Consider the following 20,335-nt stretch of genomic DNA (forward strand, 5'->3'; position numbering starts at 1 on the left):
GACAGAGTCAGTGAGGAGGTGACCATTGGCAAGCCAAGGACAGAGGCCTCAGAAGGAATCATACTGACCTTCTAGAACAGAGGATACAAACTACTATCAACGTGTAATCATTCAGGAAGATTGTTCTCATGATGCCTTGCTGAGGAATGGACTAGAGAATAAATTTTCAAAAGCCAAAATAACTAGAAAGACATTGACATAAGGACCGGTAGTGAGCATTAGATAAACATGAGCACACACAGTAACTCGTAGAACTAAGCATCGACGGTGGTTCTAACTAAGAGAGTACAGTGTACCGTTGCTACTGGAGGGAGAAATGGAGAGGGGATATGCAAAATACACTTTTTGGTATTTGTAATCATGCTGGGGGAGGCATTATCCCTTTTCTGAGACAGCTGTGCCTGTCAATGGGATAAAGCAAATGAGTCATGACGTGGTATTCTAATTCTACTGGGTTGGCCAACAAATCCGTTTAGATTTTTCTGTAAAATAAAAGACAGATTTTTCATTTCCAGCAATAACTTTCTTGATTTGGATATTTGGAGTATATCGGCTCTCTCCCACATTCTGTAATGTTGACTGTTCTCAGTTAATGTCTCAATTTGATAGCTATCAACTTCAACTGGTCCCCCCGACCGTGGAGCATCGTCCAATGAGAACTCTCCGATACAAAACTTCACAAATCACTTCTGACACATTTCATCATTCACAGCACCTACTCCATATACTACACAAATCTTTTTTTTTTTTTTTTGCATTTCAGCTGCATTTTTATCTTTCCTGAAATAATAAAGCATAATATGCTAAAATGTTCCATATTTTCTTCCATCTTCAATATTAAAATGGCTACAAAAACTAGGCAATTTTGATAAATTTTTAAAACTGCACACTGATAGGACAGCTGTCACAATACAATCTAATAATATTATTTTGAATGAACTTGAAGACAACTAAGTGCTACTAGCGCCATCTTCTGGGGGAAAGGTGAACTTTTTGGTGAACCCAATATCATCCTCTCTTTTTTGGAACCATGATTTCAAGTATAAAAGAAAGGAGATTCAGATGTAGGATAGAAGTTTAGGAAAACTCTGTAGGCTGAATGGATGTACCAGTAACCATGGGCATTGCTAGCATCCAAACCGTTGTCTTGAAATGCCATTTCCCATTAAAAAGAATCCAGGGGTTTTTGGAAAAGTGGCTGATTCCAGGTCTGGGGAAGGAAATGTACAAGATGAGTGTGAAATATGAAATGTGTTCAAATCCATGAGTGAATAAGGATTCGATCTCTGTTAAAAAATAAATAAAACTATACATATTAGGACTATGCAAAGGGCGAATGAAATTATACATCAAAGAGTTGACAGTTTATGTTTTGGGACTAGGATTATGGAGCATTTTTCTTTCAAAGTCGCAACTTTCTAGATTGTTTAGAATTAAATAAGTGTATGTTAATTTTGGACTTAGCAAAAATGGTGATTAAAAAAATCAAAAGGAGAGCCCTGGTTGGTGTGACTCAGTGGATTGCGCGCCAGCCTGTGAACTAAAGGGTCGCCAGTATGATTCCTAGTCAGGGCACATGCCTGGGTTACAGGCCAGGTCCCCAGTAGAGGGCGTGCGGGAGTCTATCACACGTTGATGTTTCTCTCCCTCTCCTTCTCCCTCTCTTGCCTTCTCCCTAAAAATAAATACACAAAATCTTTAAAATACCGAGAAGAGAAAGAACTGTGTTAATAGCATAGTTCTCACGAGTAAGTTTATAAAATGAGGCATTCTCACTGACTGAATCAAAATGGAGCAATGACTAACCCTAGACTTTGCTAAATGATCAGGATAAAGTTTCCTAAACTGACTGTGAGACTGCTTTTGAATTACTGCTCAAAACTCATAGTGTTGAATAGCTAGCAGGCTGTTGTTAGTAATAAAACTTCACGAATCTCCACACACGGTTCAGTACATCAGAAAAAGAAAAGTGGAAGCATGTTTTAAGGTGACCCATTTTCTTGCCCTCTGCTTTGCTGGGGTGCAAGGATCAGAGGGGAAGAAGGCTGCCCAGAGGGATCACTCTGATCTTTCACCATTGAACCTGCAGGCCGTGAATCTGCAGTGTGGCTGGCAGAGGAGCACGCCAACTCTCAGGCCCCCACCCAGTCCCACTGGAGCAGAATCTCTGGGGGACAGGGTCCAGCCATGCGTGTTTCAGGAAAGCCGTCTAGGCAGGGTTGCCAGATAAAACACGGGATGGTCCAGTTACATTTGAATTTCAGACACATAACCAGTACTTGTTAGTATAAGTGTGTGCAATATTGGGACGTACATTCAAATTCAAGTTTCACTGGGCATCTGGGGTGGGGGGTTCTCTGTTTTTCGCTGATCGGGTTTTTTGATTTATTGCATTTTTCCTGAACCTGGCGACCTGCCGTCCAAGTGACCCTGATCTAAGCTAAAGTTCGTAAACAACGGGCTTGAAGTTGAGAGGATGGCGCCTGGATGGGGATAGATCTGACTGCGCACCGGTTTAAGCTATGGATGGAATCCCACAGATATGACTGGCATCTCCATAGGACAAAGGAGACTAAGAGGGGTGAGCCAAAGAGCCTAAGGGTGTAGAGTAAAGTTTCGTAGCAGAAAGAGCCTGCGTTTTACCAGGAACTTCAAGCACCCTGTGTGACCACTGCTCTAGTGCCCGTGGGGTACTGTTCTGTGAGACCCGACGCCGTGGTTCTAAACCAGGGCTAATTCCCACCCCCCGCCATGGCTGGAGACATTCTGGTCGTCACAACATGGTGGGCTACCGGGAAGGTGTGCTACTGAGTGGAATCCCGAGGTACTGGGAAAGGTGGTACAGAGCACAAGGCAGTCTCCCTCACCCGCACAACCAGGAATTATCTATCTGCAAACATCAAGTTCCGAGACTGAGAAACCCTGCTGGAAAGCACGTCATTTCGGAGAAGGGGCTTCTCTCTTCACCACAGCCTCACCCTTAACCCTCAACCTGTGACCGTGTTCTAGAAGGAGGCCTTTACACTGTGTTACAGATTTTATGTGTAAACATTTCCTAAGTCTGCACTTGGCTAAGCTACGAAATTCTCCAGGCTTTTGTATCCTAACCTGTACAATTTGGGTAAGATTTTTTACCTCCTATGGTTATTGCAGGGAGTTTTAAACAAATTCTTGCTTTAAAATGTTACTTACTTATTTATTAGGAGGAGGGGAAGAGAGGGAAAGGAAGGTCGATCCCTTGCCTCTTATACCTGGGACCACACTCCCATCCCAGGCATGTGCCCTCACCGGGAACCAAACTGGTGACTCTTCGCTTTGTGGGACGATGCCCAACCAAGTCAGTCACACCAGCCAGGGCTCTTGCAGGGGTTCAATGAAGTAATTTCACAGTTTACATGCAAACATTTATTGAGCCCCTATACTCCTCTGTCTGCTGCTTAAATGCTGCATTTGCAGGGGTTCTGTTCAGCTCTTCTTTCACTTCACACCATTGTCAAGAATGATCCCATTTCTACGTAGATTCCACGCAGATGATGCTGCCTATCATCTCTAAGCTGTGAGCTCCCATGCTGCCATTCCCTGACTCTAACTGTCCTTGGAACTAAGGCTCATATGTTGAGGTGCCTACTAGGTGGGTCATCTAGACGCTGCTACATGTCCCAAACTGAACAAGTTCTGAATTCAGTTCCAAACAAGGTGATCTACAGAAGAAATTCAGGTTGCCACAAACATATGAAAAGAAGCCCAAACTCATGTAGCCACCAGGAAAACGCAACGTTTCTCATACAGATTGGCAAGAATTAATGAGAAGGATAACATCCAGTACTGGTGAAGATTAGGGTAAAGAGGCACTTTGGTACAATGCTCATACAAGTATGACTTGTTAGCCCTGGCTGGTGTAGCTCAGTGCATTGAGTGCTGGCCTGTGAACCCGGGGGTCACAGGTTCAATTCCCAGTCAGGGCACACGCCTGGGTTGTGGGCCAGGTCCCCGGTTGGGGAGTGCATGAGAGAGTCAAGCACACATTGATGTTTCTCTTCCTCTCTTATAAATAAAAAGAAAACTCAAAATTTATACTGGTAGGGCTACAGAAAGAATTGGAAATAAAAGCAATATCTGGTATGAATTCTAAACCAGAAGTAGCAGAGGAGCAAATAAACTCAACATATAATGGATGTCTTAAGAGAAACAGAAAATGGGAGGAAAGAATTTGGATTTCAGAAAAAAATGATAAGGTGGGTAAGGAAAATCCAATTTACATAGAAGAAAACCAAAGCAAGGGAACAGAACAAATAAGAAAGACTATAAGAAAGTTGTCTTGAAATAACGTTTTTAAAAAAAGACTTGAGCCCTGTCTGGGGTGGCTCAGGGGATTGAGCGCTGGCCTGCAATCCAAAGAGCTGCTGGTTCGATTCCCAGTCAGGGCACATACCTGGGTTGCAGGCAAGGTCCTCAGCTGTGGATGCACAAGAGGCAACCACACATGGATGTTTCTCTCCCTCTCTTTCTCCTTCCCTTCTCTTCTCACTGAAAATAAATAAATAAAATCTTTAAAGAGAAAAGAAACATTTAAGGCAACTTTTTGTAACTGAGAAAATCAACCCCAAATGACCATATCATAATAAAATTACTGGACATTAAAGAAAGGATATTATGTATCCAGGCAAAAACAAGAAGGGAAAGAAAATCAGCCATCCATCCAATATATATTGACAGTAATGGTTTCCGCCAGAAGATTATAAACATTTTCAAAATCCACAAAGAAAGATGTTAGCCAAAGATTTTATATCCAGCCAAACTGACTGGTATGGGCTGAAATGTGTTCCCTCCCACCAGATTCATATGCTGAAGCCCTAACGCCCAGTACCTCAGAATGTGACCATATTAAAATACTGGGCCTTTAAAAGGTGATGATGTTAACTGAGGCCAGTAGGACGAGCCAGAATCCAAGGTGATGGATGTCCTTATAACATAAAATTTGGGTACATGGAGAGATACCAGGAATGTCCACGCACATAGAAATCACTACACGAGGACAGAGTCAGTGAGGAGGTGACCATTGGCAAGCCAAGGACAGAGGCCTCAGAAGGAATCATACTGACCTTCTAGAACAGAGGATACAAACTACTATCAACGTGTAATCATTCAGGAAGATTGTTCTCATGATGCCTTGCTGAGGAATGGACTAGAGAATAAATTTTCAAAAGCCAAAATAACTAGAAAGACATTGACATAAGGACCGGTAGTGAGCATTAGATAAACATGAGCACACACAGTAACTCGTAGAACTAAGCATCGACGGTGGTTCTAACTAAGAGAGTACAGTGTACCGTTGCTACTGGAGGGAGAAATGGAGAGGGGATATGCAAAATACACTTTTTGGTATTTGTAATCATGCTGGGGGAGGCATTATCCCTTTTCTGAGACAGCTGTGCCTGTCAATGGGATAAAGCAAATGAGTCATGACGTGGTATTCTAATTCTACTGGGTTGGCCAACAAATCCGTTTAGATTTTTCTGTAAAATAAAAGACAGATTTTTCATTTCCAGCAATAACTTTCTTGATTTGGATATTTGGAGTATATCGGCTCTCTCCCACATTCTGTAATGTTGACTGTTCTCAGTTAATGTCTCAATTTGATAGCTATCAACTTCAACTGGTCCCCCCGACCGTGGAGCATCGTCCAATGAGAACTCTCCGATACAAAACTTCACAAATCACTTCTGACACATTTCATCATTCACAGCACCTACTCCATATACTACACAAATCTTTTTTTTTTTTTTTTTTGCATTTCAGCTGCATTTTTATCTTTCCTGAAATAATAAAGCATAATATGCTAAAATGTTCCATATTTTCTTCCATCTTCAATATTAAAATGGCTACAAAAACTAGGCAATTTTGATAAATTTTTAAAACTGCACACTGATAGGACAGCTGTCACAATACAATCTAATAATATTATTTTGAATGAACTTGAAGACAACTAAGTGCTACTAGCGCCATCTTCTGGGGGAAAGGTGAACTTTTTGGTGAACCCAATATCATCCTCTCTTTTTTGGAACCATGATTTCAAGTATAAAAGAAAGGAGATTCAGATGTAGGATAGAAGTTTAGGAAAACTCTGTAGGCTGAATGGATGTACCAGTAACCATGGGCATTGCTAGCATCCAAACCGTTGTCTTGAAATGCCATTTCCCATTAAAAAGAATCCAGGGGTTTTTGGAAAAGTGGCTGATTCCAGGTCTGGGGAAGGAAATGTACAAGATGAGTGTGAAATATGAAATGTGTTCAAATCCATGAGTGAATAAGGATTCGATCTCTGTTAAAAAATAAATAAAACTATACATATTAGGACTATGCAAAGGGCGAATGAAATTATACATCAAAGAGTTGACAGTTTATGTTTTGGGACTAGGATTATGGAGCATTTTTCTTTCAAAGTCGCAACTTTCTAGATTGTTTAGAATTAAATAAGTGTATGTTAATTTTGGACTTAGCAAAAATGGTGATTAAAAAAATCAAAAGGAGAGCCCTGGTTGGTGTGACTCAGTGGATTGCGCGCCAGCCTGTGAACTAAAGGGTCGCCAGTATGATTCCTAGTCAGGGCACATGCCTGGGTTACAGGCCAGGTCCCCAGTAGAGGGAGTGCGGGAGTCTATCACACGTTGATGTTTCTCTCCCTCTCCTTCTCCCTCTCTTGCCTTCTCCCTAAAAATAAATACACAAAATCTTTAAAATACCGAGAAGAGAAAGAACTGTGTTAATAGCATAGTTCTCACGAGTAAGTTTATAAAATGAGGCATTCTCACTGACTGAATCAAAATGGAGCAATGACTAACCCTAGACTTTGCTAAATGATCAGGATAAAGTTTCCTAAACTGACTGTGAGACTGCTTTTGAATTACTGCTCAAAACTCATAGTGTTGAATAGCTAGCAGGCTGTTGTTAGTAATAAAACTTCACGAATCTCCACACACGGTTCAGTACATCAGAAAAAGAAAAGTGGAAGCATGTTTTAAGGTGACCCATTTTCTTGCCCTCTGCTTTGCTGGGGTGCAAGGATCAGAGGGGAAGAAGGCTGCCCAGAGGGATCACTCTGATCTTTCACCATTGAACCTGCAGGCCGTGAATCTGCAGTGTGGCTGGCAGAGGAGCACGCCAACTCTCAGGCCCCCATCCAGTCCCACTGGAGCAGAATCTCTGGGGGACAGGGTCCAGCCATGCGTGTTTCAGGAAAGCCGTCTAGGCAGGGTTGCCAGATAAAACACGGGATGGTCCAGTTACATTTGAATTTCAGACACATAACCAGTACTTGTTAGTATAAGTGTGTGCAATATTGGGACGTACATTCAAATTCAAGTTTCACTGGGCATCTGGGGTGGGGGGTTCTCTGTTTTTCGCTGATCGGGTTTTTTGATTTATTGCATTTTTCCTGAACCTGGCGACCTGCCGTCCAAGTGACCCTGATCTAAGCTAAAGTTCGTAAACAACGGGCTTGAAGTTGAGAGGATGGCGCCTGGATGGGGATAGATCTGACTGCGCACCGGTTTAAGCTATGGATGGAATCCCACAGATATGACTGGCATCTCCATAGGACAAAGGAGACTAAGAGGGGTGAGCCAAAGAGCCTAAGGGTGTAGAGTAAAGTTTCGTAGCAGAAAGAGCCTGCGTTTTACCAGGAACTTCAAGCACCCTGTGTGACCACTGCTCTAGTGCCCGTGGGGTACTGTTCTGTGAGACCCGACGCCGTGGTTCTAAACCAGGGCTAATTCCCACCCCCCGCCATGGCTGGAGACATTCTGGTCGTCACAACATGGTGGGCTACCGGGAAGGTGTGCTACTGAGTGGAATCCCGAGGTACTGGGAAAGGTGGTACAGAGCACAAGGCAGTCTCCCTCATCTGCACAACCAGGAATTATCTATCTGCAAACATCAAGTTCCGAGACTGAGAAACCCTGCTGGAAAGCACGTCATTTCGGAGAAGGGGCTTCTCTCTTCACCACAGCCTCACCCTTAACCCTCAACCTGTGACCGTGTTCTAGAAGGAGGCCTTTACACTGTGTTACAGATTTTATGTGTAAACATTTCCTAAGTCTGCACTTGGCTAAGCTACGAAATTCTCCAGGCTTTTGTATCCTAACCTGTACAATTTGGGTAAGATTTTTTACCTCCTATGGTTATTGCAGGGAGTTTTAAACAAATTCTTGCTTTAAAATGTTACTTACTTATTTATTAGGAGGAGGGGAAGAGAGGGAAAGGAAGGTCGATCCCTTGCCTCTTATACCTGGGACCACACTCCCATCCCAGGCATGTGCCCTCACCGGGAACCAAACTGGTGACTCTTCGCTTTGTGGGACGATGCCCAACCAAGTCAGTCACACCAGCCAGGGCTCTTGCAGGGGTTCAATGAAGTAATTTCACAGTTTACATGCAAACATTTATTGAGCCCCTATACTCCTCTGTCTGCTGCTTAAATGCTGCATTTGCAGGGGTTCTGTTCAGCTCTTCTTTCACTTCACACCATTGTCAAGAATGATCCCATTTCTACGTAGATTCCACGCAGATGATGCTGCCTATCATCTCTAAGCTGTGAGCTCCCATGCTGCCATTCCCTGACTCTAACTGTCCTTGGAACTAAGGCTCATATGTTGAGGTGCCTACTAGGTGGGTCATCTAGACGCTGCTACATGTCCCAAACTGAACAAGTTCTGAATTCAGTTCCAAACAAGGTGATCTACAGAAGAAATTCAGGTTGCCACAAACATATGAAAAGAAGCCCAAACTCATGTAGCCACCAGGAAAACGCAACGTTTCTCATACAGATTGGCAAGAATTAATGAGAAGGATAACATCCAGTACTGGTGAAGATTAGGGTAAAGAGGCACTTTGGTACAATGCTCATACAAGTATGACTTGTTAGCCCTGGCTGGTGTAGCTCAGTGCATTGAGTGCTGGCCTGTGAACCCGGGGGTCACAGGTTCAATTCCCAGTCAGGGCACACGCCTGGGTTGTGGGCCAGGTCCCCGGTTGGGGAGTGCATGAGAGAGTCAAGCACACATTGATGTTTCTCTTCCTCTCTTATAAATAAAAAGAAAACTCAAAATTTATACTGGTAGGGCTACAGAAAGAATTGGAAATAAAAGCAATATCTGGTATGAATTCTAAACCAGAAGTAGCAGAGGAGCAAATAAACTCAACATATAATGGATGTCTTAAGAGAAACAGAAAATGGGAGGAAAGAATTTGGATTTCAGAAAAAAATGATAAGGTGGGTAAGGAAAATCCAATTTACATAGAAGAAAACCAAAGCAAGGGAACAGAACAAATAAGAAAGACTATAAGAAAGTTGTCTTGAAATAACGTTTTTAAAAAAAGACTTGAGCCCTGTCTGGGGTGGCTCAGGGGATTGAGCGCTGGCCTGCAATCCAAAGAGCTGCTGGTTCGATTCCCAGTCAGGGCACATACCTGGGTTGCAGGCAAGGTCCTCAGCTGTGGATGCACAAGAGGCAACCACACATGGATGTTTCTCTCCCTCTCTTTCTCCTTCCCTTCTCTTCTCACTGAAAATAAATAAATAAAATCTTTAAAGAGAAAAGAAACATTTAAGGCAACTTTTTGTAACTGAGAAAATCAACCCCAAATGACCATATCATAATAAAATTACTGGACATTAAAGAAAGGATATTATGTATCCAGGCAAAAACAAGAAGGGAAAGAAAATCAGCCATCCATCCAATATATATTGACAGTAATGGTTTCCGCCAGAAGATTATAAACATTTTCAAAATCCACAAAGAAAGATGTTAGCCAAAGATTTTATATCCAGCCAAACTGACTGGTATGGGCTGAAATGTGTTCCCTCCCACCAGATTCATATGCTGAAGCCCTAACGCCCAGTACCTCAGAATGTGACCATATTAAAATACTGGGCCTTTAAAAGGTGATGATGTTAACTGAGGCCAGTAGGACGAGCCAGAATCCAAGGTGATGGATGTCCTTATAACATAAAATTTGGGTACATGGAGAGATACCAGGAATGTCCACGCACATAGAAATCACTACACGAGGACAGAGTCAGTGAGGAGGTGACCATTGGCAAGCCAAGGACAGAGGCCTCAGAAGGAATCATACTGACCTTCTAGAACAGAGGATACAAACTACTATCAACGTGTAATCATTCAGGAAGATTGTTCTCATGATGCCTTGCTGAGGAATGGACTAGAGAATAAATTTTCAAAAGCCAAAATAACTAGAAAGACATTGACATAAGGACCGGTAGTGAGCATTAGATAAACATGAGCACACACAGTAACTCGTAGAACTAAGCATCGACGGTGGTTCTAACTAAGAGAGTACAGTGTACCGTTGCTACTGGAGGGAGAAATGGAGAGGGGATATGCAAAATACACTTTTTGGTATTTGTAATCATGCTGGGGGAGGCATTATCCCTTTTCTGAGACAGCTGTGCCTGTCAATGGGATAAAGCAAATGAGTCATGACGTGGTATTCTAATTCTACTGGGTTGGCCAACAAATCCGTTTAGATTTTTCTGTAAAATAAAAGACAGATTTTTCATTTCCAGCAATAACTTTCTTGATTTGGATATTTGGAGTATATCGGCTCTCTCCCACATTCTGTAATGTTGACTGTTCTCAGTTAATGTCTCAATTTGATAGCTATCAACTTCAACTGGTCCCCCCGACCGTGGAGCATCGTCCAATGAGAACTCTCCGATACAAAACTTCACAAATCACTTCTGACACATTTCATCATTCACAGCACCTACTCCATATACTACACAAATCTTTTTTTTTTTTTTTTGCATTTCAGCTGCATTTTTATCTTTCCTGAAATAATAAAGCATAATATGCTAAAATGTTCCATATTTTCTTCCATCTTCAATATTAAAATGGCTACAAAAACTAGGCAATTTTGATAAATTTTTAAAACTGCACACTGATAGGACAGCTGTCACAATACAATCTAATAATATTATTTTGAATGAACTTGAAGACAACTAAGTGCTACTAGCGCCATCTTCTGGGGGAAAGGTGAACTTTTTGGTGAACCCAATATCATCCTCTCTTTTTTGGAACCATGATTTCAAGTATAAAAGAAAGGAGATTCAGATGTAGGATAGAAGTTTAGGAAAACTCTGTAGGCTGAATGGATGTACCAGTAACCATGGGCATTGCTAGCATCCAAACCGTTGTCTTGAAATGCCATTTCCCATTAAAAAGAATCCAGGGGTTTTTGGAAAAGTGGCTGATTCCAGGTCTGGGGAAGGAAATGTACAAGATGAGTGTGAAATATGAAATGTGTTCAAATCCATGAGTGAATAAGGATTCGATCTCTGTTAAAAAATAAATAAAACTATACATATTAGGACTATGCAAAGGGCGAATGAAATTATACATCAAAGAGTTGACAGTTTATGTTTTGGGACTAGGATTATGGAGCATTTTTCTTTCAAAGTCGCAACTTTCTAGATTGTTTAGAATTAAATAAGTGTATGTTAATTTTGGACTTAGCAAAAATGGTGATTAAAAAAATCAAAAGGAGAGCCCTGGTTGGTGTGACTCAGTGGATTGCGCGCCAGCCTGTGAACTAAAGGGTCGCCAGTATGATTCCTAGTCAGGGCACATGCCTGGGTTACAGGCCAGGTCCCCAGTAGAGGGCGTGCGGGAGTCTATCACACGTTGATGTTTCTCTCCCTCTCCTTCTCCCTCTCTTGCCTTCTCCCTAAAAATAAATACACAAAATCTTTAAAATACCGAGAAGAGAAAGAACTGTGTTAATAGCATAGTTCTCACGAGTAAGTTTATAAAATGAGGCATTCTCACTGACTGAATCAAAATGGAGCAATGACTAACCCTAGACTTTGCTAAATGATCAGGATAAAGTTTCCTAAACTGACTGTGAGACTGCTTTTGAATTACTGCTCAAAACTCATAGTGTTGAATAGCTAGCAGGCTGTTGTTAGTAATAAAACTTCACGAATCTCCACACACGGTTCAGTACATCAGAAAAAGAAAAGTGGAAGCATGTTTTAAGGTGACCCATTTTCTTGCCCTCTGCTTTGCTGGGGTGCAAGGATCAGAGGGGAAGAAGGCTGCCCAGAGGGATCACTCTGATCTTTCACCATTGAACCTGCAGGCCGTGAATCTGCAGTGTGGCTGGCAGAGGAGCACGCCAACTCTCAGGCCCCCATCCAGTCCCACTGGAGCAGAATCTCTGGGGGACAGGGTCCAGCCATGCGTGTTTCAGGAAAGCCGTCTAGGCAGGGTTGCCAGATAAAACACGGGATGGTCCAGTTACATTTGAATTTCAGACACATAACCAGTACTTGTTAGTATAAGTGTGTGCAATATTGGGACGTACATTCAAATTCAAGTTTCACTGGGCATCTGGGGTGGGGGGTTCTCTGTTTTTCGCTGATCGGGTTTTTTGATTTATTGCATTTTTCCTGAACCTGGCGACCTGCCGTCCAAGTGACCCTGATCTAAGCTAAAGTTCGTAAACAACGGGCTTGAAGTTGAGAGGATGGCGCCTGGATGGGGATAGATCTGACTGCGCACCGGTTTAAGCTATGGATGGAATCCCACAGATATGACTGGCATCTCCATAGGACAAAGGAGACTAAGAGGGGTGAGCCAAAGAGCCTAAGGGTGTAGAGTAAAGTTTCGTAGCAGAAAGAGCCTGCGTTTTACCAGGAACTTCAAGCACCCTGTGTGACCACTGCTCTAGTGCCCGTGGGGTACTGTTCTGTGAGACCCGACGCCGTGGTTCTAAACCAGGGCTAATTCCCACCCCCCGCCATGGCTGGAGACATTCTGGTCGTCACAACATGGTGGGCTACCGGGAAGGTGTGCTACTGAGTGGAATCCCGAGGTACTGGGAAAGGTGGTACAGAGCACAAGGCAGTCTCCCTCATCTGCACAACCAGGAATTATCTATCTGCAAACATCAAGTTCCGAGACTGAGAAACCCTGCTGGAAAGCACGTCATTTCGGAGAAGGGGCTTCTCTCTTCACCACAGCCTCACCCTTAACCCTCAACCTGTGACCGTGTTCTAGAAGGAGGCCTTTACACTGTGTTACAGATTTTATGTGTAAACATTTCCTAAGTCTGCACTTGGCTAAGCTACGAAATTCTCCAGGCTTTTGTATCCTAACCTGTACAATTTGGGTAAGATTTTTTACCTCCTATGGTTATTGCAGGGAGTTTTAAACAAATTCTTGCTTTAAAATGTTACTTACTTATTTATTAGGAGGAGGGGAAGAGAGGGAAAGGAAGGTCGATCCCTTGCCTCTTATACCTGGGACCACACTCCCATCCCAGGCATGTGCCCTCACCGGGAACCAAACTGGTGACTCTTCGCTTTGTGGGACGATGCCCAACCAAGTCAGTCACACCAGCCAGGGCTCTTGCAGGGGTTCAATGAAGTAATTTCACAGTTTACATGCAAACATTTATTGAGCCCCTATACTCCTCTGTCTGCTGCTTAAATGCTGCATTTGCAGGGGTTCTGTTCAGCTCTTCTTTCACTTCACACCATTGTCAAGAATGATCCCATTTCTACGTAGATTCCACGCAGATGATGCTGCCTATCATCTCTAAGCTGTGAGCTCCCATGCTGCCATTCCCTGACTCTAACTGTCCTTGGAACTAAGGCTCATATGTTGAGGTGCCTACTAGGTGGGTCATCTAGACGCTGCTACATGTCCCAAACTGAACAAGTTCTGAATTCAGTTCCAAACAAGGTGATCTACAGAAGAAATTCAGGTTGCCACAAACATATGAAAAGAAGCCCAAACTCATGTAGCCACCAGGAAAACGCAACGTTTCTCATACAGATTGGCAAGAATTAATGAGAAGGATAACATCCAGTACTGGTGAAGATTAGGGTAAAGAGGCACTTTGGTACAATGCTCATACAAGTATGACTTGTTAGCCCTGGCTGGTGTAGCTCAGTGCATTGAGTGTCGGCCTGTGAACCAAAGCGTAGCTGCTTGTATTCCCAATCAGGGCACATGCCTGTTGTGGGACCAGTCCCCAGTAGGGGGTGCAGGAGAGGCAACCACGCTTTGATGTTTTCCTCTCTTCCTCCATCTGCTGTGTAAAACATAAATAAGTAAAATCTTAAAGAAAACAGAAGTATGATTTGTTATAACCTTTTAGGAAAGTAATGTAGCAATATCTATTAATATATAAAATATTTATATGTCCCCTATATGCCAAAGAATTTGCCACACAGGTCCATAGGTTGCATGTATGAGGATGTTTATCACATTTTTGTTTGTGTTATAGTTGGAGGTAATCTGCTTACTCCCCCCTGGAAAATTGGATGGGAACAGTGCGGTAGTGCTATGCAAAGATAGAAGGAATGCCTTTGATGTATATACATAGCAACAGGAATGGTTTTTCCAACAGGGTGCTGCTGAGTGAACAATAAGCCATTGGAATGCCTAACATAATACAGTTTATGTAATTTAAATAATGCATGAATAAAACAACAAATTGCATTTTATAAGAATACATTAGAACAGAAGGATATATACATTAAGGAAGGGTTGCCTGTGAGGTAAAGAGGGCATGGGAGTGGGAAATGGGGCTAAAAGAGAATATACAAACAAACTAGCAGGGAATCTTACATGGGCCAGTGGTGATAATGTGCTACACACTGAAGAATATGATTGACTCAACCCACAACTCTGAGGATTTCCCCTAAATTCATAATAACACATTGTGTGATCCTACAGTCTGTTCTCATCTTTTGCAACTAACAATAATGCTGCAATAAATATTCTTTATATGTATATTTTTATATTGGTGATTATATTTTTATAGCATACATTTTTAATTGTGATAGCTCCACATATGGAATATTATACAGTTATTAGAAAGGATGAGTGACAAAGAAATCTATGCCAAGACACATCATAATTAAACTTCTGAAAATGATAGGAAAAATGTTGAAGTCAGCAAAAGTGAAAAGATGCATTATTTATAGGGGAACATCAATTTGAATGATAGCATATTTCTTTTTTTTTTTAATTATCACCTGAAGATATGTTTTTATTGTTTTAAAGAGAGAGGAAGGGAAACAGAAAGAGAGAGACACATCGGTGTGAGAGAGAAACATCAATCGGTAGCCTCCCATATGCACCCCAGCTGGGTATTGAACCTAGGTATGTACCCTGACCGAAAGTCAAACCTGCAGCCTTCTGGTGAACGGGACAACACTCCAACCAACTGAGCCTCCTGGCCACGGTGATAGCAGATTTCTTATCTGAAACCATGCAGGCCAGAAAGAAGAGGCTCAATATTACTTAAGTACAGAAAGAAATCAACTGTCAGATTAGGGCAGGGATATACAAGATGAGGCTGGATCATCTGGTAGGGTCAAAAAGGAAGGAAGGAAGGAAGGGAAAGAAGGAAAGGAAGGAAGGAAGGAAGGAAGGAAGGAAGGGAAAGGAAAGCACAATGATGAGCAAATGTCAAGGGGATACAGAAGCCAACTAAAAGACTTCCCAGTGGCCAAAGCTAGAGCAATTTGAGCAACACAATGAAGTGATACTGCGTTATAACCTGAAATAGAAAATAAATATCCATGAGTCTATATTGATATAAATAAATAATTGATTGGGTAGGTATATACATACATACAGACAGACATTCATCCATCCATACATACATGGGGGAAAAGAGACAGATCTTCACCCCTGCAAAATTCTAAATAATTTTATATGGATACTTTGCTCTCAAGGAGGTGGAACACAACTCTATTCCTTAAGTTTGGGTGCACATAGTGATTTCCAAGAGTACAATACGGAAAGGGTATGGGATAAAGGAATAACTTTCCAGTGGAGAAACCTGACAAACACACCTCAACCAGGTATTCAAGGTGAAAATCAAAAGTTGATGTTGCAGTGTTATTTACAAACCCCAAGATATAGAAGCAGCCCAAGTGTCCATCAGTACATGAGTGGATAAAACAACTATGGGACATTTACCCATTGGAATACCATTCAGACATTCAGTAAAAAAAGAAGAAAATTTTACCCTTTGCAACAGTATGGTTAGACCTGGAGAACATTATGCGAAGTGAAACAAGCCAGTCAGAGAAAGACAAATACCATATGATCTCACTCATATGTGAATCTAATGAACAAAGTGGACTAACAAGGGAAATGGGACAGATTCATAGAGGGAGAGCAGGATGATAGCTGGGTGGGTGGGGGAGGTTAGGAGGTGGAGGGATTGAACAAAAAGGAAAAAGAGCTCATAGACATGGACAACAGCGTGGTGATTTCAGGGTGGGGGGATCGGGAGTTAAATAGTAATGGAAAAAATACAAGAAAAAATTTTTAAGAGTTGCCGTCATTTTAATAATATGTACCTTTGATAGGATGTGATGAAATGGTACTGTGGTCTTCCTCCCTGAAACCCATTACCCCAGTTTAATCATATCAGACAAATCCAACAGAGGGCCATTTTGCAAAGTAGGTGACCAGCATTTCTCAAAACTATCAAGGTCATCAAAAGCAGTAAAATTCTGAGAAACAGCCTAAGGAGACTTGATGACTAAATGTGATGTGATGTCCTGGATGATCCTGAAACTCACAAAAGACATTAGGTAAAAAGTAAGGAAACCTGAATAAAATATGAAATTTAATAATAAGGTGTCAGTATTGCTTCATTAATTGTAACAAACAATAGGGGAAAGTGGGTGTGGGGTCTATGGGAACTCTGTACTTACCTACTCCATTTTGCTATCGATCTAAAACTGTTCTAGAAATAAAGATTAATTTTTTAAAAAACTGTGAACAACATATTCTATTTGGCAAGCTAGCCTTCAGATAGAGGAAAATTGAGAGAATAGGTTGCTAGCTAACCTGCTGTTAAAGAATGGTTAAAGCAAGGTCTCTAACTAGAAAGGAAATGATATAAGAAAGCCTAGAACTTCAGAAAGGAAAGAACATCAGAATGAGCCAACATAGGTGTATACTGTCCTCTTCATGAATTTCTTAAATCATATTTGATGGTTAAAGCAAAAATGATACCTTCATTTGCCCTGGCCAGGTGGCTTAGTTGGTTGGAGTGTCATCCCTTACTCTAAAAAGACTTGATCCCTGGTCAGGGCACACACCAAGGTTGAGGGTTAGATCCCCAGTCAGAGCACGTTCTAGAGGCAACAGATCAATATTTCTGTCTCACTCTCTCCCCTTTCTTGTCTCTTTAAAATCAATGAACATATTCTTGGGTGAGGATTAAAATAAATTATACCACCATCTGATGTGGTGGCTCACCATATGTAGAGTAAATACTTGAGACATATATTTTTAAAGTGGGGGAGGTAAAGGGATCTAAATGTAAGGAAGATCTCTACACTTCACTTGAAGTGGGAGAACATCAATACCAGTAGATTGTAATAAGTAACATATTTATATTGTAATACCTCCCAGAGCAACTAAGAAAGCTATATAAAGCAGTGTTCAAAACTACTATAAATAAATCAAGATATAATCCTAAAAATTGTTTAAATTATCACAGGAAGGCAAGAAAAGAGAAAGAGAACAAGAGACAGAGGAAACAAACAGAAAACAAATAATAGAATGGCAGACTCAAGCCTTAACATATCAATAATTACTGTTATAGGGTGAATGGTCAGCCCTCCAAAAGATATATTGAAGTCCTAACCTCTGGTACCAGTGAATTGACTTTATTTGGAAATAGGGTTGTGCTAGTCAGTTTTGGCTGCTATTACAAAGTACTATAATGTGGGTGGCTTATAAACAACAGAAATTTATTTCTCACATTTCAGGAGGCCAAAAGTCCAAGATAAGGGTGCCAGCACGGTGGAGTTCTGTTCAGAGCCCTTGTCCAGGTTGCAGACTGCTGACTTCTCGTTGAGTCCTCACATGGCAGAAAGGGCAAGGAAGCTCTCTGGGGCCTGTTTTAAAAGGAAAAGGGACTCATGGACATGGCAAGAGTGTGGTGATAGCGGGGGGGAGGGAGAATGTGGGGGGTAAATGGTAATGGGAAACAATACAATAAAAGGACAGATATAACCCATGTAGTCTGTATATCCAAAGGGCATGGAAACAAAAAGAAAAAGCAAATGGCAATGTTGTTGCTCATTATTGTTAGTGCCATTAGTATTAATATTAACCCTATTATTTAGTTTTATTACCACTCTGAAAAAAGAGGCACTAATCTCCGCCCCCCCCATTCCAGAGGACTCTACCTCGCAAAGGCCCCGCCTCCAAAAACCATCACATTAGAAACTAGGTCTCACCATAGGAATTTGGGGGTAACACATTCAGTGTATACCAACTGTCTTTGTAGCAATAAAGAATAGTCAAGGTAAGATGAGGCCATTAGGGTGGACTCTAATACAATGTGATGGTACCCTTGTAACAAGACTGAAACGTGGACACAGACACAAAGAGAAAGGAGAATACCACGACACATAAACATAGACACGGAGGGAAGAGGGCCATGTGAAGCAGAGATTGGAGTTATGCGGCTACAAGTCAAGGGATGCATGAGGCCACCGGGAGTTGGAAGAGGCAAAGAAGGATCCTCCTCTAGGGGCTTTGGAGGGAGCAGAGCCCTGCCAATACCTTGATTTCAGACTTCATTACAAATTTTTTGGCACGCACATGTTTATAGCAGCTTTGCTCGTAATTACTGAAAACTAGAAGCCACTAAGATGTCTTGCAGTAAGTCAATGGCTAAACGATTCTGAAACTCCTATACATGTACACTGGAATGTGTACACTGGAATGGAACAATTAAGGGACCAGATGGTGGGTTGCAGAGCCAGGTTTCTCACTGTTGGAAACCTGGGAAGGTACATTTCGATGAGGGGAAGAGGCCAAAATAATCCATGTGGTAGGAATTAAGAATTGGAGACATCAGTATACACTTATGTTTAGCTTAATGCAGATATATTTATAAATATGTATACATATGTTGTTAAATTGAGTAAACAAGGAGGCTATTAGACTGCTGTGGCTTTAATGTGACAGTGGCTATGGAAGCGAGCCAGAATCTAAGGCCTTAAATGCGTCAATGTTATGAAATCACAATTCTAGGAACAAACAAGAACAAGCAGCCAACTAGGCTTTAAGGTATACCAAATAATTTCTTTACTTCGCTTCCGCCTTTTCTCCACAAAAGCCTCTCCCCCGGCACTACCTGATTGGAGTAGGGTTTTGCTCAAAAACAACCACCCCAGATTTTGGTATGCCTTAGTTCATCTTCCAACAGCCAGGTGTGAGAAGAGGAAAGTGAAGGAGACCCCTACAGCTCCCAGGATCAAGGAGTGACCAGGCAAAGCCACCTACTGAGCCCCCTCACTGCTTCCAGAGGTGGAATGCACCTCACCAATGCACCTCAGCTCCTCAGCCTTTGTATTACAAACTTTCAGACTCCACCTGAACACTGATTTCTTCAGAGTAGGTCTGAAACCGGCCAGAGTCAGGCTGAGTCTGACCTAGAAACCAGACTGGCATGAGGATCTTTTTTGTGACAGCGCTCCCATAGCATCTCTATTGTACAGTACTTGTACTTCATAATATGGTGACTGTTTGCCCATATTTTTGTGCTCCCCATCACATTATGACCTCTTCCTGGACAGGGACAAAATCTTACCCAACTTCTTATCTCACAAAATGCCTGGCATAAGTAAGTACTCATAAAATGTAAGTTCAGTGAAAAAATTGAAGTCTGGAGTCTAGAGTCAAGGTCTGCATTACCTGAAGGCTAATCAGCTTTTTGTGTTACTGCAGCTTTCTGTCCTCTTTCAGACACTGCCCTGTTACCTGGAAAAGAACACAAAGGTCAGAGTCATGGAGGTTTCAGGGGTAGAAAACAGAATAGAAGGGTTTAAGGTGAGGTCAAGGTTCCCCCAACTGGCACTAAGTTGACTGTTCTGCCCAACTACTTGAGTCTCTGTGGACAAAGTCTTCCCATCTTCCCTATTTGGTTTCTGACTTTCTGGGGTGAGTAAACAGAAGAATTATGGCTTCGGCCTACTTCTGGGATCAGCGAAAAAGTGTCCTGGACATGAGGTAACAGAATGGACACTGTTCTGCTGAGGTTTCATTTCTCTGTTGGAGTTTGGAGCTCTATAGACTGGTATTTCACTTCTAGATAAGGCACACTAAGTTGTGAAAACTTGTTCATGGTGGTGGGGGAGAGATGTAGGTGAGGGGAGAGAGGGAGACCTAGATTGACTATCATACGAATCTTACATGGAAAATATTCAAACATTTTGGTTTAAGGTCAGCCCTGATGATAGCCCCATTTTCTTTAGGAATGC

General features: G+C 42.0%; 1 long non-coding RNA gene across 1 annotated transcript in view; it reads right to left on the reverse strand.

Annotated features, from left to right (window-relative positions):
- Positions 1 to 9,458: 9,458 nt before the first annotated feature.
- The window catches only part of LOC128780002 (uncharacterized), a 29,825-nt gene continuing 18,948 nt past the window's right edge, over positions 9,459 to 20,335 (reverse strand). The window contains exons 2-4 of the long non-coding RNA XR_008426004.2: positions 19,770 to 19,835; positions 17,824 to 17,959; positions 9,459 to 9,563 (exon numbers count right to left, since the gene is read on the reverse strand). This is a non-coding gene — a long non-coding RNA (uncharacterized lncRNA). The remainder of the gene's footprint in view (positions 9,564 to 17,823; positions 17,960 to 19,769; positions 19,836 to 20,335) is intronic.

This window comes from Desmodus rotundus, chromosome X (assembly GCF_022682495.2).
Source record: "Desmodus rotundus isolate HL8 chromosome X, HLdesRot8A.1, whole genome shotgun sequence".
NCBI classification, from domain to species: domain Eukaryota; kingdom Metazoa; phylum Chordata; class Mammalia; order Chiroptera; family Phyllostomidae; genus Desmodus; species Desmodus rotundus.